The following is a 26,035-nucleotide window of genomic DNA, read 5'->3' on the forward strand; positions in this document are numbered from 1 at the left end:
ATAATTGTTTATTTGTAAAGCGCTTATACACAAGTGAAGTGCTTCAAGGCGGAAAGGGAACAAGGGAAAACAGTAGTCATGCTTAACATATAGGGTGACGAATGCTGCCCTGCAGGTAAGATTACACCAATTTACATTGACTTTTCACAGCATTTTATTGCTAATAACTGACTCACTAAACGGATCTGGCTAAAATGTTCTCAAAAGAATTTCAAGCATGAGCCGCTCCAAACTGAAAATACGGGAGAGAACTCATCCAATGGTTCAAAAGGTTAACCATTGAAAGAAAAGCTTTTTTCGATCTACTCCCGTTAAGTTTCCTCATAGGGAAAAGATGTATCTTTTGAACCCACGCACAGTGAAAAACACTGGACAGATGTGTGCCAAATAAGACAAGCATTGGCAGTGCTAACAGTTTGGGCTTTTGTGTAGGCATGGAAAAGATATTTGCCAGGCACTGGCGTAATGGTATTAACTGGCTACTGATGGTAGCAGGTGTAAAATGGTGCAAGTACCTGGGCATCTAATAGCAGTGCCTGGCAAATGCCTAATACTTATACACAAGTGAAACTGTTGGCTTTGCCAATTCTGATTTTCAACAAGACTTCAGAGAAGGACACACATATTGCTTATAATTCGAGTGGCTGAAGGCAGACCTGGTTAAGACCTATTTATTACACCAGTAGCATGTTAACAACTCCAATTAAGTCATTCACTCTCAGAAGAATGCTGTAAGAAACCACTGGCAAGCACTTAGAGTGCAACGGTTCCCATGGCCAAAGGAAGCCAATGGGTGGGCAAATAAAACACCTGCAAGCTTTGGGTCCATCGTCATATGCCATTTCACCCTATTTGCATTCTAATACAATAGTTTTGGCCTAAAGGTGGCACTTTAGTCCAAACTAAAAAAAGGTTGTGCACAAAGCAGTGCAGATATAACTTTTTTGGTTTGCTGTAAATCCATGCAGTAGTTTTTTTTTCTTTTTAAAAAGTTACAGAGAAGAGGGTGCCCTGGCCCAGAATATACCTCCAATGAGACATTGCCGCAACTGTGGCTTTTCAGAGAGGAAAAAACATAATTTGTTTCCATTGGTGCCAGCCATTCTCAGGGTAACTAATATTGCAGTAAGGTTCTGCGAGAAGGAGAAATTACTTACCAGTAATGTTCTTTCTATGGATTCTTCTCCCACAGTTTCCCCATCTTGATACGTGGCTATCCAGCATCAGAGGCTCACAATTTTTTCGACAGGGGCCGTAGTGCCACTCAATATTGTTGACTCCCCCCGTGTATATAGCCCCACCATTCCTCAAATCGGACGGGACATTGGGCATCGTATAACAGGATGCACTATGACCCCATACTGGTCATCCTTTCTAAAAGAACCTGTTCTAACTCATGCCCTTTTGGGGTCCAATCTGTGGAGCCTCTCCTTGTCCTTTGAAGGATGGGTTAGAGGGTAAAACGCTGGTAGGTCGATGCTCTGGCCCAGATGAAATTCTGATACCACTTTTGGCAAAAACCTATGGTGCTGTTTCAAGGAGACCTTTTCTTTAAAATAAACCTCTGGAAAGGGGCTTTACTAGAGAGTGCCCACAACTCACTGACCCTTCTAGCGGACGTGATTGCCACCGAAAACACAGTCTTCAATGTGACAAGTTTGATAGCAGCTCCATTTGAGCCTTTGCATTCGGCTCCTATCAGAAAGGTGAGAAACACGTTCAGATCCCACTCCGGGACCACAAAAGGCAAAGGAAGAAATATTTTAACCATGCCCTTCAGAAACTGGGCCACCACAGCGATGGTAAAGAAGGAACTTTGTTCTAGCGTCCTTTGAAACAGTGAAAGAGCCCCCAGATACTTCACTGTGCCCACGTGCAGACCCAATTTGGCTAGGGCCTACACAAACTCATCACTGAGGAGGTGGGACATGACATGGGATCTACTCCCTTTGCCTTGCACCAAGTCATGAACCTTCTCCCTCTGCATGCATATAGGGACCTAGTGGATGGTCTACATGCAGCCAACAGCACCCCGCCCGCAAAGTCCCAGTCTCCGTACCTCTGCCCAGCATTCAGTTTGGGAGCATCCGACTTTGGGTGACGCACATTGCCTCTCGATTGTGACAAGAGGTCCGGCCTCCAAGAAGCCAGAGGTGGGCATACAGCCAGTTCCAGGAGCTCCGGGTACTGCGTTGTCCTCGCCCAGTCCCATGCTATCAAGATCAGATGAGCCCTGAATCTCTGCAACCTCCGGAGAACCCGAAGAAGGGATTACTGGTATCAGCGGGAACATATAATGGAGGTCGAAGACCCACGCCACTAAACCTGTATCCCACCAATGACCTCCTGGGGGGAAATTCACTGAAGCAGAAATGCTTGCCCTTCATGTTGTCTACCCACAGGGTGAAGATCGCCAAAGTGATCTCCAGACATAGAGCTCTGTCTCCCACGAGCGGGAGCTGCCTCTGCCAATTCATTCTCCACCCTTGCCAGATGATCCGCAGAGGCTATGCTGTTCTCTAGCATCCAGAACCATAGTTGCATTCACCCCTCCCTGCTTATTGAGGTAGTGCATGGTCACTGTTGTCAGTTAATACCAGGTCCCGTTTTCCTTGCAGAGGGGGCACAAAAGAAGTCAGCAGCTCCAGCAGATTAATGTGGTAACCTTTCTCCTTCTGGGACCAATGACCGCTAATCTGGACAGACACGCAATGACCCCCCCCCTCACAGCCCTTCAGCGAGCTGTCCACGATGACCTGTTCCTCTGCCCACTGCACCCGCCTGTTCGCCCTGTCCTCCACACCCGCCTGTTCGCCCTGTCCTCCACCAGGTCAAGTCGGTAGCCACAGATCTCGATACCTGAATCACATCTGACATCTCACTGAACTACTGTGATCACTGGCTCCCGAGAACCCCCTGAAAGGGTCTCAGCTGCAGCACCGTGGAAAATACAGGATGCCATGAGGCCCAGCAAGTGCAGGAAAGCCAATGGCGGTAGACTGCTGGAGTTATGGACGAGACAGCCCATGTGTGGGAGGAAAAGCCTTCCCTTCCCCATTGTCCGTGACTGCTCTAATAACCTGGAGCTTTTGTGCTGGTGAGGTCTGAGATTTCTTTAAGTTTGGGGGGAAACCCAAGCTGTGCAGTAGTGAACAGGTATCCTCTAGATGGCTAAAAACCTGCTCCGTGCTTGGATCAGCCAATCGTCCAAAGAAGGAAACGCAAAGTTGCCAGCTCTTCTGAAGTGGGCCACTATTACTACAATCAGCTTGGTAAAGACACTGGGGACGGAGGTCAAGCCAAAAGGGAGCAATTTTAATTGATAATGCACATCCCCAATGAAGAACCACCTGTGCTTCCTGTGGATAGGCATGTGGAATTAGATGTCCTGAAGGTCCATTGACACCAGCCAGTCTTGGAACTGCAGAGTCTGGATAATTTCCCTCAACATCACCATCCTGATTTCGCCCTGCCTCAGGAATTTGTTGTAATCCAGAAGGTCCGGGATGGGACGGAGTCCTCCCCCCTTTCTTGGGAACCAGAAAGTATCAGGAGTACCAACCATAGTCAACTTCCTCAGCTGGAACCGCCTCTACTGCTCCCTTCAAAAGAAGGGCCTGCAAATCTTCCTGTAGCTCCCGTTCCTGATTTCGGGAGGGAGGTGGACATGTGCCCGGTAATCTCTTCAAAAACAGGAAGCAGCAGTCCCACTCTTTCAGCTGAAGGACCCAAACATCGGAGGTAATTTCCTTCCGTTTGCCCAAGAATCCGGAGGGACTCCCTCTAACCAATGAACAATGAGGAGTGACCACAAAGAGGTTTTTGACATGCTGTGGACAAAGCTACAGCAGCTGTTGACTGTCTCAAACCTCCTCTATGTGGCCATGGGAATCTGCACTGCCCGGTTTGGCCTGGAGTGCTTGCGCTCCTCTGGGAAAGGTGGAGTACCTCCTGTAACCCAGTCCTCTGGACACAAAAGTAACATTTTGACTTGCTCCTTCAGCTGTTTCTGAAATTGTGCTCCAGAGGGTACAGGAGAATTTTGAAGAAGCTCAAGACGAATTAACAGTCTTAAGAGCCATGCTCCCCAAGGCCGACTTTATTTTCACCAAAACATTGACCTTTTGACTCCTTGTAGGTGGGGAGGTTCAACGTTGAGGGCCTGGATGCAACCATTGCAGCCTGTACCACTAACCCCTCTGGGTTTGGGTGAAACGTCAAAAATTGAAGGTTTATACTTTTTTGTACGTTCTGTGTCGACTGCCGGTGTCGAGCATGGATGCTTCCACAAGGCGATGACCAAGTGTGCTATGGCTGCATTGAATGTCAAAGCATGTTTTATTTGCGGTCCACAGTCAAGGATGTCAGTGAGGTCATACTGTGACACCGAACAAGTGTGTGCCGAGCCCCAAGACCATGATGTTAATGCTAAATGTATTTGTATTCCACAAGAGCACCTGGGGAAAACTCCGGTGGTGACGGTGTGCATCTGAAAAGGAGGGTGTGAAAAAAAGGGGTGGGAAGTGGGCGAGGGTTACTAGGGTGTAGTGGGAATAGGAAAGTGAGAGTTGTGATTTCCTGTTGGCAGTTTCAGTTTGGTTTGTACCATTCGTTGAGCTTAAGTGCGGTTTTCAGGTTAGTGCGACTTCCCATGTGCTGTTGTGAAGGGTTATGTGTTGTAAGTCTTTTGTTGCAGTGTGGTGAAGTATGTGCATATTGCTGTGCAGGAATGTGGTTGTGTGAATTTCTGTTTGGGAAGTGTATGCTATGCGAAAAGTTGAGGTTTTAGAGTTTAGCAGGTTTTTCTTACCTCTTTGTCTTTGCGGTTCTGTGCTTAACATCTATGATTCTCCAACATTGGATCTTTCATGGATTCACATGCTTAGAATATTCCCCGTCGTCAGGCTGGGAAGAGGATTCCCAGTCTGACGACGGGGAATATTCTAAGCATGTGAATCCATGAAAGATACCAATGCTGGAGAAATGGAGTTACAGGTAAGAAACTATTCCCTTATCCTTTGTGTTTGGTATTGAAGTTTGTCTGGTTCGTTGGCGGGCATGTTGAGGAGACCCAATTTTCCTCTGTGTTACTCTAGGGACATGTTTACCTGGCTGATGCTGGGGTGTCCCCGAGCTGGGTTGGCGATGATTGGGATAGAGGGTTTCTGGTTACTCCCTGCCTGTCCCTTAGGGGGGGGGTCCTTGCCTACCTAAGTTTCCTATGTGGACATAGGTTGTTGGGGAGTCTCCCCCCACCCTCCTGTTAGGGGAGATTAAGTTAGGGTCATGGGTTACTCCTTAAGGGTCTTGTTCCCGTTTGGGTGCATGCTTCCTAGTTGTTTCCTTCTGTTTTTGGAGTAAAGAGCCACGTTTTGAGTCGTTTCCTGAATTCCAAATGATCCCTTGTGTTGCGTATGTTTTTGGTAGGCCATTCCAGGTTAATGCTGCCAGGTGAGAGAAAGACAATTCTCTGAATTTTCTTTTATTGTATGGTTTTGGTTCTAAGTGAATGCCCGTTGCTTAAGCTGAGTGGTCTTGTCAGATGGTAGACTGTTATTTTCTCATTTAGGAACTCTGCTCCTTGGCTGTGTATCATTCTGTGCAATTGTTTTGAACTTTATTCGCTGTTTTATTGGTATCCAGTGTAGCATTTTCAGCGCTGGGGTAATGTGTTCTCTTTGTTCTAGTTTGAGCAGGAGTCTGACCACACTGTTTTGGATGCGCTGAAGTTTCTTTAATAGTCGTTCTGGCATTCCTAGGTTTAGGCTGTTGGCGTAGTCTACTCTGGATAACCTTACGGTATTGCGCATTCGAGTTCAACTGCTGGAATTCTTCTACATCCAAAGATGTGTTCAGACCACTGGCATTGTGCCTGCCATAAAATCTGGCAATGGATCCAAGGCTGTAATTACCCACTCACTGCATGGGCACAAAACTTTGATCTTGCTGGACCTCCAGTTGAGGGGCTTCTTGGCTCGAGGGCGCTGCTGCCAGTGTCAGTGCAGGAGGGGGTTTCTCCTTAAGGGTCACGATCGAGGGCATTCAACCCACCTTAAGTGCCTTTGTGCTGGGTGGAATGGGTGTGGTTGGAGCCGTATCAACCACCGGCGTCCAGGCTGAAGCCGTACCAGCCGAGGCCTTCTTAAAAACCATTAGCATTTGGGTTTTAAAGTCCTCCCCTAGATGCACCCTTTCCCCTTTTGTGCAACAAGTCGGAATCACATCTGCATTTTTTCTTGTGCGATGATGAGTTGAGAGAGTAAATGCTTTTTAGATTTCTTATGGCGACATAACTCTCGTCGTTTCGCGGGAAGTCTGCCCCTCAGTATGGTGCTCCAATGACCTTCAAACCGATTTCAAGGGATTTTGACGGTCGTCTGTAGAGCACTAGCTTAGCAGAGGATTGCTTCACCGCCTTCAGCTCATTGCTAGACAAGAACCACATTGCTTTGTGTCATGCCTGACACCAATCTTTAAATAAAGGGGATACCTGTGATCTAAACCCTTGTCCTTCAGGTATAGTACAAAGCAAAACAGAAAAATTGACCAGTGGATCGGGATGGCACACTTCACTATTTCAGTTTAAAGCAATCACATTTTTATTCAATTCATCTACAAAATATAAATGTCTATATATAAACATTAGAAAACAATACTCTAATCTTTCACAACTCGGGCAAACAAACTCTCAATCCTTCATTCATGTTTCTATACATAAAACCATAATGGGCAATTTAACAAAGTGGAGTCACAATCTAGTCCTACACAGATCTTTTCAATTCCTTATTCAACTTCTATTCATTCTGACCCTGTCCTTGTTTAGTGTGTCATTTACAGTTTGTTTTATTATTTACAAACAATTTGTGTGGTCTTCGACACGGGTTTCGGTCTCCATGGATATACAATCTTGTCCTTTTTTTCTAAGACCTTCCTCAGGACGTGAGGCTCAGTCGAGTTGTCCTGCCTCTCTCATGGACTGGAGTAAGCCATATCGTAATCTAAAACATATACAAACAAATAAAACCTATCAGGATTGTGTGCCATACCCATTTCTTCTAACAATGACTCATATTGTCAACACAAGCATGTCTAATCAATAAATGCCAAACATCATACCCCGGATAAAGACTTGGGGGATGCAGATGGATAAAGTGGAATAAATCCTTCCACAGGATTCAAGTATTCAGTTATGCTAGATCCTGTAGAAAAAAACAACATGAACGGTTTGAACTAACCACTTACTAATTCTCACATGTATTTATACATAGATCCTAGATTTCTCAAAGAAACGGTTGTGGGAATATACTCGCATAGGCAAATCCTTGCCAAATGTATTCGTAGTGTGGGTACACTTCCTAGCTGCACATAACAGACATGCGCTGCCAAATCTGGATCCCCAGGCTCAGATTCCTAACCATATAGGACAAAATGTACCATCTATAGTACTGCATAATTGTAGCAATCAATACACTATATGCATTTCATTGACAAGACACTTACCCACCTTCGGGGAAGCCCGTGATGGACAATGCCAGAATATTAGAGTTGGGATCCCGTGGTAAAAACGTCTTTACCAGGCTGATGAATACAGTGGCGGCCCTCCTCAGGGATCAGACACCACATCTACCCCGTACCTCGACTGGCTCATCAGGGCGACATCTGCGGAAGCAGTGCACCACACTTCCCACACTCTCATGAACACACGGCACGAGCTGGGTTTTTCACTCAACCTCAAGAAGTCACAGCTGCAGACTACACAGAGACTGACCACCTTGGGGCACAAATGGGAAACGTGCTCCGAGAAAGATTTTCCTTCGGAGGACAAGATCACACCCATCAAGAGGGCCACGGCACACTTCATCAGCAGAGAAGTGACCTTGGCCTGGTGGTACCAACACCTACTGGGTCTCATGACAGCAGTCCTTTTGGCCTTCCCCCACACGAGAATCAGGTTGAGGAGCATACAGCTGCACTTTGAGGCATCTTGGAACCAAGAGCGAGGCTCTCAATCATAGAAGATCAAAGTTCCTCCTTTACTTCACCCAGACCTCACATGGTGGTCCAGGGACTGCAACCTGCGGACAGGAAAGCATTTCCGGCAACCTAACCCCCAGACTCCTTTCGCAAGGGCTGAGGGGCCACCCTGGAAAACCACTGTGTCCATGGCACCTGGACCCGGCAGGAGTACCACATCAATTGGCTGGAACTGAAGGCCATCTGGCTGGCGCTCACAGCCTTCCTTCCGGTTATCGAGGGCAAGGTTGTCCTCATTCAGACAGACAACTCGACCAGCATGTTCTATGTCAACAAGCGGGGAGGTATCAGACCCCCTCCCCAGTCTGCAGACTGGCAGTCAACATGTGGGAATGGGCCCTGGAGAACATCATCTACGTCCCGTCCCCTTTCCTCCATCCTGTATGGCGATTACAACTAACACAATGCCCTGGGGAGGAGACCCTGACCCTCTAGGCAAATAGATTACCCAACACTGCTTGGCCAAATGCTGCATCTGCCTTGTTACTGTTATCCAAGCAGTAGTGCTTGCAAAAAGCCAAAGGGGGTGGTCCACGTTGCCGCCCTGCTGATCACCTGCCAGGGAACGTGGCGCTGAAACACGACTGATGTCGCCTTAGCCCGTACCGCATGCATGCCCTGCGGTGGATCCTTACACTGCACCTTGTATGCGTCCTGGATCACCGCTGTCATCCATTGAGCTATGGGTGCCTTGGAGGAATGCTGCCCTGACTTAGAGCCTCCAAATGTTACAAACTGAGCCTCCGTCTTGCAGATGCCCTTCGTTCTGTCCAGATATAATTTCAACACCCTCCTGACATCCAGGCAGTGGAGCGTCTTCTCTGCATCTTCCTTGGGGTCCGGGAACAATGTGGGGAGCACAATCTCCTCGTTGATATGGAAGGATGATACCAACTTTGGAAGAAACTTGGGGTGCGCACGGAGCACGGCCTTGTCTTTGTGAAATCTAGTGTATGGCTCTGAGGCAACTAGCGCCTGGATGTCGCTTACTCTGCAAGCTGATGTAAGCCCATCCAGAAGGACTGTCTTTAGAGTGACCAACTTAATGCCTGCCGTGGCCATGGGTTCAAATGATTTGTGTGCTATAGCGCCTAGTACTACATTCAGGTCCCAAACAGGATGTGGGCGCTTGACTGGGGGGGGGGGGGGGGAGCCTGGTCAACCTGTCAGGTGTTTCTTTACTACGAGATTGTCCGAAGACAGGATAAGAGAGTCAGAGTTCTTATTCACACCGATAGCAGCCAGGTACGTTCTGCAGGTATCAACCGGGACACCAGACCTGGCGAGATAGGCTAAGAATAATAAGACTCGGTCGAAAAGTGCATGTCAGTGGGTTCACCCCATGTTCCTTGGCCCAAAAGCAGAATCTCCATTTACCTTTGTACAGCTTGCGTGTAGCCTGACTCCTGGCATTTTGAATGATCTCCAGATTGTCACTGGACAACTGAAGGGGCTGGAGCGTTAGCGGCTCAGGAACCAGTTCGCCTCTCTGGAGAGGGTTGTAGGACTGCGCCTCCCTGCTGCTCTAGTAGAGGGCCCTCCCCAAGGGGTTTTGGGGGAGGCAGACTTTCTGTCTGAAGTGACATCTGCCATAGGTCCAAGAACTAGGGCCTTGCCAGCCAGCAAGGCGCCACAAGGATAACCTGAGGTTCCTGATCTTGCTCACTACCTTGTGCATGAGCTGTGTGAGTGGGAATGCATATGCCCACATCCCATCCTGGTGTATCTGTAGTGCGTCCCCTAGAGAGTTGCATCCCCTTCATCCCCAAGATGTGAATTGTTGATACTTCCGATGTGTGCTGTCGCAAACAGGTCTGTTGTTGAGTGAGCACATCTGCTGCCACTCGTAATTGTCCGCAGCCAGGTTGGACTCCCCCGGAGGGTGGATCGCAGAGAGCCACACTTCCTGGCTGATAGCCCATTCCCAGATTTCCTGGGTCAACGTGCACAATTGCTGGAATCTGTTGTGGCCCGGTTTGTTGATTATAGAACATGCAGGTCGTGCTGTCTGTCTGGATGCACACCAACCTGCCTTTGATGGGCGGTTGAAAGGACCCGAGTGCCAACTGTATAGCCACAAGCTACAGCCAGTTGATGTGATTCTGCCGGTCAGGGTCCAGAGGGCATGCACCGAGTGCGCTCCCAGGGTGGCTCCCCCCCATGGAGTGAGGAATCTGTGGTAATGGTGTACTCTATGGGGGTGGACGGAAGGGTCTGCCCACCAAAATGTTCTCTTCCTGTTTCCACCATCTGAGGTTGTGGTCCAGGTGTTGTAGGATGGAGACCGGGGCCCCCTGATAACCTGATTTCTAATCCCAAGAATCCACGAAATGCAAATGAAGCTTCCTCATGCAGAAGCTGGTGTACGGGACCACCAGGAGACATGCTGCCAGTACGCCCAGAAGGTGTTGATATCACCAGGCTGTGGTGATTGACCTGCTGCAGAAATGGGAGACTGACGATCGAATCGCAGTCACGTTGTCCCCTGTGGGGAAAACCCTCTGCTGCTGTGTGTGCCACAGCAGGCCCAGAAACACTTTCGTCTGTGTAGGAATTAGCAGAGACTTTTGGTAGTTGATTGAGAATTCCAGATCGAATAGGGTAGAGATGAGCCTGTCCGCTGAGTCCCGAATCTGCTCCAGAGAAGTACTCCTGACTAGCCAATCGTCGAGGTACGGGTAGACGTGCAGCCCCTCCGACCTGAGGCGAGCCGCCACCGCATTCATAAGCCTTGTGAAGAATCTCAGACCTGAGTTTATCCCAAAAGGTAGAACCTTGTACTGAAAATGCAGGCCCATGACCTGGAACCTGAGGAAGGCCTGGTGAGGCTGCACAATGGGAATGTGGATTTCTCTGGCATGGATTCACATGCTCATGAATATTCCCTGTCGTCATGCTGGGAATCCTCGGTAAAGAAAAAAAAAAATCAGTTTCGTTTCTGAACTGTCTTTCTACTATTAACCAATCACTGGTCTCTGGGTCATACTGCACTCTACCAAAGCCCCTCCTCTGGCAGCCATCTTCAGATTTTTACCGCACGTTCAAGTATTGGGATTCCTCGTGCTATAGCTCTCAAGCTTTTATTGCGTTTTGTAATTTTTCGAAGAGTTTACTCTTATTTTCTTCGGTCAATTGAGCCTCAAGCTCCACCGATTCTACTTTCGATCAACGCGGACCCGTTTCGGAATTTTCTACCCCCGTCAAGGGTGAATTTTTGTCGAGTTTTCGCTTCTTGGAGGATTCCGGAAGATCTTAGAGGCCTACCCAGCATGGACATGGCCCAGGACAAAGGAAACACGACGCCTGGATCCAAGCTGTTCAGGAGCTGCCCTGGATGCGGATTACAGAATGTCTTCAAGGAAGATGAGCACTGTGTGCCTCTACTGCCTTCACAACGACAAATTGCACGTGGAGAAGGACTGTGCGTTTTGTAAGAACATGTCCGAACGGACAATGAGGGATCGTCGTACCCGACTCACCAACTGGCTGGAGGGGAAAAGCACAGCAGCAGGTAAGAGGAAGTCTGAGCGGTCTTCTAAGACCTTTGAGGGTGCCCCGGCGACGGGGGCCCAACAAAAGGCAAAGCACTGCGAGTCTGCGGGCACTGGGAGCACCAATGGTTTGGGCTCCTTGGCTGCCAGGAAAGGTGCGATGTCACTGACGCCATCAACCACGAGCCAATGCTCTGGCTCGGTGAAGAGGATTTCGGAGAACCTAGGTGAGCTTCGGGAGAAGCCCCGCTCCATCCCGACGGCGGCAGCTGAGGGGGAGCGAGGCAGCGACCCTCCCCCCAAGGTGAAGGCCTCAGGGGCACCCAAAGTCATGGAGGCCCTGATTCACCCAGCTAAGGCCTCAATCGAAGGAGTCGTGGCGGCCCTGGTGAAGCCTACCCCAGTGGAGACGACTTCCGGGCCTAGAGTTTCCCTGCCATCCCAGAGGCAATCCTCTTTTCAGCCTATCGATAAGACCCCCGTGAAACCCCGGGTGAAGAACAACGGGGTGGGCACGGTAGCCATAACATACACAGATACCACCTCTGAAGATGAGCTGGCTGGTGTCGCAAAGCTCCTGGACAAGAGGTTTGAGGAAGTCCGGTCCTATGGGAGAGATACCGATGAGGCGGAAGTAGAAAGCAACGGTGGAGCCAACGAGGAGCCGCGGACCGTGGAGGAGACCGAGGACCCTACTCCCCAGCCGTCGCTCCCATTGTAACCAGTGCCTATGCCACAGGAAAACTCAGGAGCAATCTTGATGGCTATCCAGGCCCTGTGTACGGAGATGAGGACATGGTTGCCCTTAACCCCAGCAGACAATCCAGCGGCGCCTGGACCGTCGGGAAGCCCACCGAACAAGTGGAGGCGAATCCATCCTCCCCCTCTTTTCCAGCCTTGACCTCCTTCCCCTCCACCAAGGGATGAGACGGGAACAGAGACGGCGACGACTGGGACGGACAACGGTGGTGACGACGGGACGGATCTCCCATCACCTCCTGCCCGGCCCCCCTCCCGATGAAATTGGCTCTTTCCACCCCATGATCGCCAGGGCTTCGGAGCTCTTCCAACTTTGTTCTGAAGAACAGAAGGAGGGTTTCCTCTACTAGTGACAGGAGGCCAAGAGGAAGACCGTCCTCTCAGTACTCTTACTAGACGACATCTGGGACGAAGGACTGTCACTACTCAAGAACCCATCCATGGCTCCTGCAAAGAGGGACCGGTATGAGAAAAAGTACCTGGTCCCAGATTCCGCCCTGATGTGCCTCAGAGCTCAGCCGTCCCCGGATTCGGTGGTCTCCACAGCGGCCAAGAAGAAATCGGCAGGGGCGACGGGATCAACTTCCACTTCCCCATCGGCCGGCAAGGGGAAGAAGCTGGACGCCATGGGGTGACTAGTCATCGGGGCGGCGGCGACCATCAAAGCGGCCAACGCCCTCGCGATCGTGGCGCGCTACAACAGGGAGCTGTGGTTCAAGATCGCTCCCCTCCTGGACTTCCTCCCAGACGACAAGAGGGCGGAAGCCCTTGAAATCCTGCAGGAAGGCGAGGTGGCTTTGGACCACACCATCACGGTGGCCACGGATATCGCCGACACTGGCTTTCGCCAGATGGGCAACAGCGTTTGCCTTCGCCGGCGCGGTTAGCTTAAGGCCACGGATTTCCATCAGGAGGTTGTTACGCTCACCTGATCTCCACAGGGGCGCCGAACGGAGCTGGATGATCTGGTGGTGAGTGGTGTTTCCGATTCGAAAACAGGCTCGCCTAGAAAGGTAAATCACAGGTTACCCAACCATGTGGATGAGGGCGGCTCCCACCTCCTGTGGCGTCCTCTTGCACCCCCCCCGCTATATCTCACCTTTGAGTTACGAATAGCGGGCTCTCCGTTCTGCCACTGTTCGCAGGGGTGCGTCGTAGTTCTAGGATCTAGTTACTTCACTGATCCTATTGAAAGTTCCAGACAACTCTGACTCTATGGTATATCTTATTCCAAAGCTACCCCAAAGCTATACCATAGCTAAGAGTTCAAGTTGCAAAGGTTCACTCTGTACCTTTCTTTACAGATTCCCTCTTCGTGCATAAAATGGAGCGAGGTTCTTGGTAGCTGGCGTCCCAAGGTAAGATTTGCGCCAGTGCTATGCAAAAGTCTTTCCACCCGATATTGTTTTTCTGCACAACTAACCTGCTGCTTTTGTATTCTGCAGGTCTGGAATCTCGAACAAAGGCTGCGTGATGAAGAATTGTGAGCCCCTGAGGATTGCTGCTTACAGGTGAGAGCTGCCTCGTGCAGGATAATAAGTCAATACGGGGCCTTCCCACTGCTCTGCTAACCTGATGTCTTCTTTCTGTTTTACAGATGGGGCAGTCCTGGAGCGGCGATCGGAAGAGGAAGCGGAGATCGAGTGATGACGTTCCAATGATTCGCTGGTAAGTATTAGTGCGGCGCTGAACTGCGATGAAGAGCGTGTGGTCTGCAAGGCTAATCTGATGTTCTTTCCTTTTCAGTTCTGAAGAAGCGTGGACTCCCGAGCGGCCGCAATGAAGAGACTGGTAAGTATCTTGTTCTGCTCTTCTTTCTCACTCTTCTTTCCAGGTAGCTCAAGACCATTGGACGGACGTGGCTGATGGCTGGCCTGGAGCTGCAGACACAGTGAGCGTTACGCTGCAGGAGTGCAGAATAACGTGAAGCGTGTACTGTATGAAGGTTGTGGTATAGTCTTCTGAAAGTAGTTCCAGCAACCACACCCAAGCAAATAGTCCCACGGCAAATAATCCCTTCACCCTGCCTCATATTGGTTCGCACGTGCCTCTCTGGGTCTGAAACGTGCCATGTTGGTGATGACAGTATGAGCCTGGCGCCAACGGCGCCAGGACCGAGTCCAGGAAGCCCCTGCAAGAGTCTTTGAGGCCTTTAAGGCCTGCATGGGACCCAAGGCCTTGGGCAGGGTGGTCTGTACCTGATGTTTGGGGATATGGACCGTGACAGCCGTGCAGACCAGGGTACTGGACATGCCCTTCGACGGGAACAACCTGTTTGGCAAGGCAGTGGACGAGTCACTGGAGGTCATCAAGGCGGACACTGAAACAGCCCGGGCCTTGGGTTCTCTCCACCAACGACAGCCGCCCTTTCGGACCTCTGGAGGCAAGTCTCAAGGTGCCTCCAAAGGATTTGGTGGCGGTTCCTCGTCGTACCACCAAGCGGCCCGTTCATCGTCGCAGGAGGCCTACAGAGGCCGCACCAAGGCTGGATGACATAGTCGCCGCCAAGGCGCCAAGACCTCAGCAAAGCAGGATTGAACCGGCCACGGCATTGGGCCTCCACCGAAGCACCCCGGTGGGAGGCCGGCTGGTGAAATTCGTCAGCGTGTGAGAGTCCATCTCCACTGACCGTTGGGTGCTGGACGGACTGGCCCATGGGCACACTCTGGAATTCCAAAGAAAGTGTCCCCGTCTACCACTGTGGCCAGGAAGGAAAACCATGTTCCACAGCTACTTCTGGAGGTACGAGCAATGCTGAAAAAGGGTGTGATAGAACTCGTCCCGAAGAGGCTCCGGAGTGTACTCGCAGTACTTCCTCATCCGAAAGAAGACCGGCGGTTGGTGACCCTTTCCGGACCATCGTCATCTAAGCAAATACATCAAGTCCAAGAAAATTCCGGATGGTCACCCTCCAGCACGTGCTGGGACGGCTGGAGGAAGGAGACTTCCTATCGTCGCTGGACTTGGAGGATGCCTACTTCCACATCCCCATTCTCAAAGGACATCGAAAGTTCCTACGATTCGTGGTCCATGGGCGACACTATCGGTTCAAGGTCCTTCCTTTCAGACTAAAGTCGGCGCCCCGGGTTTCTTCACCAAGTGCCGAGCACCAGTGGAATCGTGGCTGCGCCTGCAGGGGATCCGCGTTCGCCCCTACCTTGACGATTGGCTCATCCGAGCAAAGTCAAAGGAACTCTCCGTCGATTAGACACACAGAAGACCGTCCAACTGCTCACGGATCTGGGATTCTCAATTAACTTTGCGAATCCCACTTGGTACTGTCGCAAGACGCCTTGTTCCTGGGAGCCAGACTCGACACAGTGGCGCGACTGGCTTCGCCGTCGGAGGAAAGGACGAAGGCCATCCTGGGCAAGGTACAACGGCTGTTGACCATGGACGTGGCCAGGGTGAGGTCCATCAAGTCGCTACTCGGCATGATGTCCTCGTGCATCTACCTCGTGCGCCTATGCAGGTTGCAGATGCGACCACTGTAGGAGTTCCTCGACGCCCGTTGGATGCAATCGGCGGGCAGCTTCGAAGATAGGATCTCACTCAACTAGACTTTCCGCCAAGCGATCCGGTGGTGGGGCACCCGCACGCATCTAGCGGTGGGCATGGACTTCCAGACCCCAGAAAATCAGGAAACGGTGACGACGGACACCTCCCTGGAAGTATGGGGACCACACACCGGTGATCTCCATGCAAGAGGTCTTTGGCTCCAAGAGGAGAGGTCACTACACATCAACTTCCTGGAGCTCCGAGCCATGTTCTGGGCCCTCAGGTCATTCCTTCCGTCCTCAAGGGCAAGGTGGTAAGGGTCTTCACTGACAACACCACCACGATGTTCAACATCAGGAAGCAGGGGGGCACCAGATCCCCAGCCTTATCCAAGGAAGTGCAGGATCTGTGGCACTGGACCGTTGCCCAAGGGAAGTTCTTGGTGCCCTTCCATCTGGCAGGAGTAAAGAACACCATTGCCGACTCACTCAGCAGGGAGCTGTGCTTGTGCCACGAATAGGAACTTTGGCAGGATCAAGTGGATCTCCTGTTCAAACGATGGGGCAATCCCCAGATCGACCTATTCATGATGGCGATGAACGCCAAGCGCCGGAGGTTCGCCAGCAGGTTTCCCCATCCAGGGAGCATGGGCGATGCCTTCTCATTCCTCTGGGACGGCCTGTTCCTGTATGTGTTGCCGTTGCGACTCAGTCAACTCAGACGGTCCTGGTGCAGGATGATCCTCGTCGCACCGGCTTGGCTGAGGCAGATCTGGTTCCCACACCTTCTGGACATGTCAGCATCCCCCCGGTCAAACTACCGACGGACACAGATCTTCTTGCCAGGGAAGGAGGCGCCATCCTCCATCACGACCCAGGATCGCTGAACCTGTAGGCCTGGCTCCTGCAGCACTAGAGTTCGGAGGGTACGATATCCCGGCAGACTGCAAGGAGGTGCTTGCAAAGGCCAGGGCGTCCTGGTCTCTCAAGTGCTATCGAGACAAATGGAAGAGGCTCTCTGTCTGGTGCCGTGCACAGAAGATTACCCCTCTGCAGATTACGGCCCCTCAAGTGCTGCCGTACTTGCTATCGCTGGCCAAGACGGGGCTGGCACATGCCTCCATCAAGATCCATCTGGCAGCTATCTCCCGCTAAACCAGAACTCTGGGGCAGTCATCTCTGTGGTCTCATCGCCTGGTGAAGGAGTTCATGAAAGGACTGTTCCGATCGTTCCCGCCGGTGAAGGCCCCGGCATGGGACCTCAACGTGGTGCTGACCAGGCTCATGGGGCCGCCATTCGAGCCTCTGCATTCGGCACCGTTGAAGTTCCTGTTGTGGAATAAAGTGTTTCCTGTGGCCATCACCTCTGCACGACGAGTGGGAGAGATCCAGGCCCTCTCCTGTAAACCTCCATACCGGACATTCCATGAGACGAGGGTAGTGCTGAGGACGCACCCCTCCTTCACGCCCAGGGTGTCGGATTTCCATCTCAACAAGCCCTTTGTGTTACCTGTTTTCTTCCCGTCACCTTCGTCGCCGGATGAGAGGACTTTGCACTCGCTGGATGTGGCTAGAGTGCTGAAGTTAGTCTTTCGGAAGACATCACAGCTGTTTGTAAACTTTAGACCTGTGAACCAAGGGAAGGCCCTCTCGAAGGCTTCCATTTCCAGATGGCTCTACGGCTGCATCATACACTGTCACCGTTGCCCGGCCGTCCGAGAGCCCATTCAACCAAAGCGATCGCTGCTACCACGGCGTTCCGGTCTGGTGTGCCCCGACTGGACATCTGCAGAGCTGCTACGTGGAGGTTGACACATCCCTTCACGAGATTCTACTGCATCGAATGGGATTCCAGGGAGGAGTCCAGAGTCGGCCAGGCAGTGCTGCGCAACCTGTTCACTTGAAGGTGAGCCTGGTGAGGAGGTAAGAGATGCTTAATGTTGAGTTGTTGAAATGCTTAATGTTGAGCCTTGCCACCTCCCGTGGTTGTGCATGTGTGTACTGCTATGTATTCTTGTATTCATGTGAATCCATGCCAGACCCCATGCTTGAGAAGGAACAAGTTACTTACCTGTAACTGTACGTCTCCAGCATGGGTCTGACATGGATTCACATGCAAACCCTGCCTCCTGCCCCTATGCGGCTCTTCTCTTGTTGGTCCTTTACGGGCTACCAAAACTGAAGATGGCTGCCAGAGGAGTGGCTTATGTAGAGGGCAGTCATTGGCTGGGGGCAGTATGACCCAGAGACCAGTGATTGGTTACGAGTAGAAAGACAGTTCAGAAACAAACTGATTTTTTCTTTACCGAGGATTCCCATCCTGAAGACGGGGAATATTCATGAGCATGTGAATCCATGCCAGACCCAAGCTGGAGAACAACAGTTACAGGGAAGTAACTTGTTCCATATGTGTCCTTCAGGTCCAGGGAACACATCCAGTCTCCCCCACACAGTGTCTCGGCAATGAACGCTGGCGTCACCATCTTGAACTTCTGCAATGGTAGGTAAAGATTCAGGGAAGACAATTCCAACACCACTCGCAGGCCCGTCTGGTTCTTCTGAATAGTCAAGATGCATGAGTAAAAGACCTGGCCCTGCTGGGAGGGGGGCACCTGCTCTACCGCTTCACTCTCTACGAGGGAGCAAATCTCCGCTAGCAGTGATAGTGTGCTGATCTGTTGGAGGGGAGGGGAAGACGGAGGGGGGGGCAGCTGGAAGCCCCAGGACACCACTGAGATGACCCAGGTGTCCGCAAACTTCACCCGCCAAGCCCGACTGTGCAGGTCCAGCCTGCCCCCAACTGGGGTGCTGTGGACCTGAAATGCATCATCATCATTGTTTCTTCTGGTAAGAGGCTGACGAAGAGGAGGGGGACTGGAAGAATCCCTCATGAGATGCTTTGTGGTGTTTTCTCGGGTGCTGTCTGGCAGACCTGTCCGGCTGTCTGGCTTTGCGGTCCTGAAACCCGTGGAAGCTGGCAAATTAACGCCCCTTGTATGAGCGGGACTATGTCTGTGAGAACGGTTTCGGTGCTGGTTTGGTAAGAATGGCCAGTCTTTGCAGTCTGAGAGTTGCTCCTCTTCTTATCAAGCTCCTCATCAGTGGAGGAGTGGAAGAGATAACCTCCCTCAAACAGAAGGTCCAGGATTCTATCCTGCACATCCGGGATGAACCTGGTAGCTTTCAGCCAGGCTGTACACCTAGTGCCTGTTGCCAGACAGATTTCCCGGTTAGCCGTGTCGATGTGGCCAACAGAAGCCTACAGGATGTCCTGAGCCACGAGTTTGGCCTCATCTAGGCCCACGTTGCAAGAAGCTTGCTTGTGCTTAGGGATATCGGGCAGAAAATCTGTGACCTCCCTCCACAGGCATCGGTTAGCCGCAGCGAGGATAGTGTCTGCGTTAGCCTGCCTGAGGTGCAGCGTGGCATTTGAATAGACCTTCTTGCCTTATGATTGGAGGGTTTTTTCTTCCTTGTTCAGGAGGGCTATCATGGCGGTACTAGATGAGAAAGTCTGAGGCTTGGCAAACATGGATGCTGCAGTGATTACTGATAACAGGGGCTGCTGGTGCGTAGAGAGCAGTATGCTGTCCCCCTCGGTTTGCCTGAACCTAGCACCCAGCTTTTTGTGGATTGGTTTTGCGTGGATTAGGGCTCGAGACAGCTCTTTTTGGCCAAAGTCTCCCTACTTTTTGTAGGGGGATGCCCGACCTCGCCTCCTCCCTGATCCTCGTGACTTCTGCCAGAACTCCTGCTTCAGGGAGCTCCTTCTGTGATACCCAGGTATTCTGACAGGCCGGCAATCCTGTCATGGAAGGCTTTTGCTGAGGAGGTAGTATCCTGCTCTTCCTCGTCTGTGTCCTGCTGTTCCTCTATCCTGGAGGAGTGACAACAGTCACCTTTCAGAGTTCCTCCATGGTGGGGGTCTGGACCTGCACCGGGTTGCTGAAGCCTCAGTACTGGGCTGAGCTGGAGCCAGAGGAGGAGGCATGGGCTGTGTTGTCGTGGGTTGCGCCGGTGAAGCTAGGGGCAACATGTACTTAATAATGCCCCTGAGAATTGAGCTCATTTGTGGGGACCGCATGAGGGACATGCATTTGTCAAAAAAACTGTCCTCACAGGCTGGCTGTGTGCAATCTTGTACGGGAGCAAATATGCCAGCTGCCTCTGCAGCCCCTGCCCGTACATGAGGTCACTGTACCTGGATCCCAGATGTTGGGATAAGACGTGGACCAGGTGACTTGGGTCAGTGGTGCCCAGTCTGTCCTAGGAGCAAAACTTCACCTTTGTTGATCGCTGGACTGACAGGCCTCTGTGCCTGCCTTCGAGGCTTCCTGCCTTTGCTGCTCGGGAGTGACAGCCATTTGTCTCGAGCCAATGCCATTTTGTCTGCGCCTTCAGCACATGGAGCTGTAGCCGGCGTGTATCTGGGCTCAGTCTGCATGCCCAACTGCCTCGGCTCTGTCCCACCCTTCACCTCAGGTCGGTAGTGCTGGACCTGCATTAAGGCGCCCCCCTCAGGTAAGGACCCGGTGTCAGAGCGATGCCCCACGGGATGGGTGCCAGTAGTAGAGCTCACAGTCCCCTTGGCTGCAGGACCGGTAGGCCCCTTGGATCCCTTGGCCGTGAGGCCAGTAGCTGTGTGAACCTTGGTGCTCCCTGAGCCGTTGCGAGGGCCAGACTGACCCCTCTCGCCAGAGGGCTTCCCCAGGAAGGAGTCGCCCCTGCAGGGTGCCTTGGAGATTAGCGCACCTACCTTCTGTGTCTTCCTGCGGCTGTAGTCCTTGATGTCCTGTTGAGCAGTTTCCTCCAACGCTCAAGCTGGTGCTTAAGTGACCTGGGCATGAGTGAGTCGCACGCAGAGTATCCATCCCAACCGTGGTCCTCACCAAGGCATCAGAGACAAGGTGCGTGGGTATCTGCTGTAGGGAACGTACCGTCGCACAACGGGCACCTGCTAAAGCCTGTCAGGGCAGACATGCACTGGGTACAGAGCTAGGGCACTGGTGGACAGTGTTCCCAAATCTGCAATAGAAAAAGAAAAGATAAGATACCATGGAAAGCGCGTGGAATTACGAGGCTAAGCCTCACCCAGCAGCGCTGGTGGAGAAGTCTGTTCCCGTCGACGCAGAAAAAGGTACCGAGTTGTGTCACGGTGGGCGAGGTAAAGAGAGCCAGCGTGCCAGTAAATTTAAAGGAGAAATGTCTTTTTCTGGTGTACAAAAGGTTTTGCTCCCGTCCCTCGCGAGGGACGCCCCATACAGGATAGAGGAAAGAGGACGGGACGTAGGAGTATAAAAACTTTAGTTAAGAGAGTTAAAGTGATCCTGCTGAATTTCAAGCCTTTGGTTGCAATAAATCGGAAGTGACAAGCATCTGAACACTGCGTCTCCCCTGCCCCATTGTAAAGCCTGTGAGCACATACATTGGTTCCATGTGTTAAAATCACTTCAAAAATGGCAGTTCATACAAAAATAATCGCAGCAAAAAGGCTGTGGTTTTGCCGCCGCAATCCATGTAAAGGATGCAGGGGACACCCCCGCAACCCCCAGACCCTATATACCATTTAAGGGGAGCGGGGAAAGAGGAAACCCCATGCATTTCCCAAAAGAGGACACCCGTGGGAATGCACAGAGGTCTCACTTGCGCGAAGCGGCCCAGAATTTATTACCCAGAACCCCAAACAAAGTGAACATTGTGTTTTTTTTCCCCACCAAATATCACACTTTGTCGGGGATTGTGGCTAATAAAAACTGGGGCAATTTGCGCAAGGCAGACCTCTGTGGATTCCCACGGGTGTCCTCTTTTGGGAAATGCATGGGGTTCCCTGTTTCCCTTGGTGGCTTCGACACCCTAGGCCCAAATCTGTAGGTTGCCCACATGAACAAAATGGGCAGTGGCGAAAGGCTTGGGGTTCCCAGTGGGTTACCCTTTTCCTTTTGCACCACCGGTAGGTGCACCCACACATGTGAGGTACCGTTTTCATCGGGACACGTGTGGGGACGCGGGAAGGTAGGCCATGTGTTGTTGGCGGTGTGTTTCGGTGGATGGCCAGAGTGAAATGTCTGAGAATTGTCTTCATTTCCAGCCAATTTCAGAGACATTTCCCTGTTTCCACTCACCGAAACACGTCGCCAACAACAGATGTCATACCTTCTCGCATTCCCACAGGTGTCCCGACGAAAAAAGGTACCTCACATATGTGGGTGCACATGTGTGGGTGCACCTGCCGGGGGCGCAAAAGGAAAAGGGTAACCCGCTGGTAACCCCAAGCCTTTCGACACAGCACAATTTGTTCATATGGGCAACCTACAAATTTGGGCCTAGGGTGTCGAAGCCAGCAAGGAAAACAGGGAACCCCATGCATTTCCCAAAAGAGGACACGTGGGAATCCACAGAGGTCTGACTTGCGCAAATCGGGCCAGAATCTACTACCCAGAACACCCGGCAAATTGAAATGTCTGGAAATTGTGTTTTTTACCCCCAAATTTGGACTCCACTCAACCACCGAAACACGCTGCCAACAACAGATGTCATACCTTCCCGCGTTCCCACAGGTGTCCCAACGAAAACGGTACCTCACATGTGTGGGTTCACCAATCTAGCCGCAAAGGGAAAAGGCTAACCCACTGATAACCACAAAAGGGTTTGGGGAGATAACCTACAGATTTGGGCATAGGGTGTCCACGCCACCAAGGAAAACTGGGAACCCCATGCATTTCTGAAAAGAGGGCACCAGTAGGAATCCACAGAGGTCCAACTTGCGCAAAGCGGACCAGAATGTTTTACCCAGAACCCCCGACAAAGTGAAAAAATTGGGGTTGGCACATTTCAGACTTTGTCAGGGGTTCTGGGTAATACATTCTGGGCCGATTTGCCCAAATCATACCTCTGCTGATTCCCACAGGTGTCCTCTTTTTTTGGAAATGCATGGGGTTCCCCGTTTTCCTTGGTGGCTTGGACACCCGAGGCCCATATCTGTATGATGTGCCCATCTGCAGAGAGTGTGAAATTCAGGTGTGAAAACAGACTTGGGGTTACTTGTGTTTTAGGCTTTCCCCTTGGCGCCCAGGTAGCTGCACCCACACATGTGAGGTACCGTTTTCATCGGGACACCTGTGGGAATGCGGGACGGTAGTCCATGTGTTGTTGGCGGCGTGTTTCGATGGGCGAGCCAAGTGAAATGTGCAGAAAATGCGTTTTTGTTCCCCACATTTCAGACTTTGCAGGGGTGTCTGGGTAATACGTTCTGGGCCAATTTGTGCAAATCATACCTCTGCGGATTCCCACAGGTGTCCTCTTTTCGGAAATGCATGGGGTTCCCTGTCTTCCTTGATGGCTTGGACACCAGAGGCCCATATCTGTATGATGTGAGTGTGAGAAATTCAGGTGTGAAAACAGACTTGGGGTTACTTGTGTTTTAGGCTTTCCTCTTGGCGCCCAGGTAGCTGGACCCACACATGTGAGGTACCATTTTCATTGGGACACCTGTGGGAACGCAGGAAGGTATAACATTTGTTGTGTTTGTGTGGTTTTCATAACGTTTTGACCCATTTGCTGGTGCCCTTTGTCACACAACCCTTTCATTTCCCAAATGTGACCTACATTTAGTCGCTGCTTTAGGCGCTATACACTTTTGTAACCTGCACGCGTCATCTACGCTTGAAAAGGTCTGCCTGTGCTCTTTCAAAAAATGTAGGCTTGCCGTTCTTCACCACATTGGTTTTCCCGATTTACACACACTTAGTGCATCTGTTCAGGCCGTGCGCATAAAACTCCTGTGTACCATGGCTCAGTGTTTGGCTTGTTGTACTGCTCGTTTTGTAAAACACTACAAAAAATGTGTGCTTTCCAAACTGCAAGAGTCAGAGGAATGTAGCGGAGCATTGCTTTTCTCAAAATTCATAGAAGCCATTGCTGTATCAAGCCAACCATGTCCAACACATACCTTTTTTTTCAGTCATTTTCCCGCTTATCCCCCAACCTAGTTGTTGCCCGACCTACACACATCACCCCTTTATAAACTTGGAATTTTGTCTACTTTTCAGAACTATATGCCTTTCTGTCCTCCAATTCAGCTTTCCTACCCTTTTTTTCCATTCCGTCCATGCATGTCCAATTGGCAAAAATGGCCAAAATTGCCTACCTCTCACAAAAAGGTTGATAACATCAAAATAATGTTTTTTCGTTTCCACTCAACCTGTTCTTGAAAGCCAGGAAATTGGGGAATTCAGCACAGCAAACCATTTGTTCCTAGCTCTTAAAAGGAAAAAAAACCACAGGCTTATTTCTACATCATTTTATTTGCATTTTTTGAAAAAACACATTTTCGTCCTTTTTGGTCATTTTCTCTCACCCTCCTACAGCAACCTAGGATTCCTGGATGGCGTGACGACCGCCTACATGTGGGGAAAAAAAGGAGCCAAATTAGGCGGAGATATTTCATGCAACAAAAAAGTTACAAGGCTTTGAATGGCCACATCACCAAAAAAGGCCTTGGCACTGGGGAGAAATACCCATGGCAGTTAAAGGGTTAAAATGGGGGTGGGGGGTCGCAGAGTTAAGATGCTAATCGCTCCGGATAGCAGAGTGTGGAAGCCGAGTGTGTTTGGCGGTGTTGGACTCTCACTGCGGTCTGGGGCAGTGTTTCTCTGCTGCCCATTGCTGGAAGCGCTGCCTCTATAATTAAATAGCCGCTCACGCGGAGCATGGAAGTCGAGTGTAGAAGTCGAGTGCATTTGGTGGTGTTCGGTGCCAGTCGGCAGCTACCCCCTCCGTGAACGCTGCAACTATTGTATTGCAAGTTGCGTGTTGCAGCCCAAACTTATTTACCTATTCTGTGGTCTTCCCGAGATATTTAAAAAAAGGATCCATTATTTACATAACGACGCTAAAAGGTAAGCCGCTGCGACCTGTTTAAAGCCATGCCTGGAAAAACAGTATGTAAACCTAAAAAGTACAGCTTGCACAAGAGCAAGCCATACAGCAAATCAGCTGGCTATCACTGTGAAGATTGTGATATATCTCTTGGCCAGAAAAATACTTTAACTGTTGTTTCGCCTATGAAATTCGCCTTGAAATACACCAAACCAATTGTCGAGAAACAACCTGTCAGATTACTGATTTTTTCAAACTAGGAACTGACTCCTTACCTCCCCCGCTTGCACCTTCCTTCACGATAGTAACCACAGTTATTCATCCGCCCCCAAATCGAATGCTAATTTTAGCTTACCTTTGAACGCTTCATTGGGGGCCATAGACGATAATGCGCTCCTCGATTTAGGTTATCGTTTGTGTAGCGCTAACAGAGCAACTACGCAGCCTACGGAAACCCGCTGCATGGACCCACAGACGCACACAGTTTCCCTTCACTCGGAACCAGAACTGCCATGTAGCATTCCTTTTTGTCTATCCAGTAGGCTGTCCCTTCTTCCCCTATCCGCTCCCACATATCAGCAATCTGCTACCTCTTCCTCCTTAACTGAAAACAAAATTACAGACGAACAACGTGTAACTGTTCCCCCTTCATGTATGCCTCCCATTAATAATAATGGGGTGAAAGATCAACATGGCCTACCATCAGTAGGCATGATGCACTTTGCTCTGAAGATTTTAATAAACTCTGCGACCAGATCCATCTTCAATTCCAAGAGCATGGCGAGATACTAAAGTAGCTTCAAAGCCATCATAAAGAATGACCATTTTAAAAATCTCGCCAAAACCAATGCAGTTAACGACAACCAATCTGTTTTTTTTAAAAATATTTTTATTTTATTTTGAAGTCAAACAAACACACTACAACTGTTTCAAAGCATAGAACGCATCATAGTCCAGCACATTTTCATTAGAACTCCCCAACTCCACCTCCCCCCTTAAATTAGAGCCGGTTCTCACATGTCATTTACAGGAGCATCATTGGGTAGCACAGTACTTAGGCAGTCATAATTCGGGTTCTCTGTTCCGTTGTTACCCTGATGAGAGTTTGCCATAGAGGCCACCAATTGCCTCCAGGCCAGCAAGGGCCCTACTTCCTCCTTGCCCCCCCTGGTGACCGCTTCAAACCAACCTACAGATTCAGCTTCCGCCCACCTCAAAAGGTCCGCCCACCATAGCTCCACCCTAGGTCTGTGGGCCGCCTTCCAGCCCATGGCAATCCTGCGCTTGGCCAAAACACAAGCCAGGTCCTTCATCTTGCTTATGTGTTTTGAATGCCGGGGTCTAGGAAAAAGCCCAAGCATGCATGACCAGGCCGAT

Source organism: Ambystoma mexicanum, chromosome 6p (assembly GCF_040938575.1).
Source record: "Ambystoma mexicanum isolate Mex_15411 chromosome 6p, UKY_AmexF1_1, whole genome shotgun sequence".
NCBI lineage: Eukaryota > Metazoa > Chordata > Amphibia > Caudata > Ambystomatidae > Ambystoma > Ambystoma mexicanum.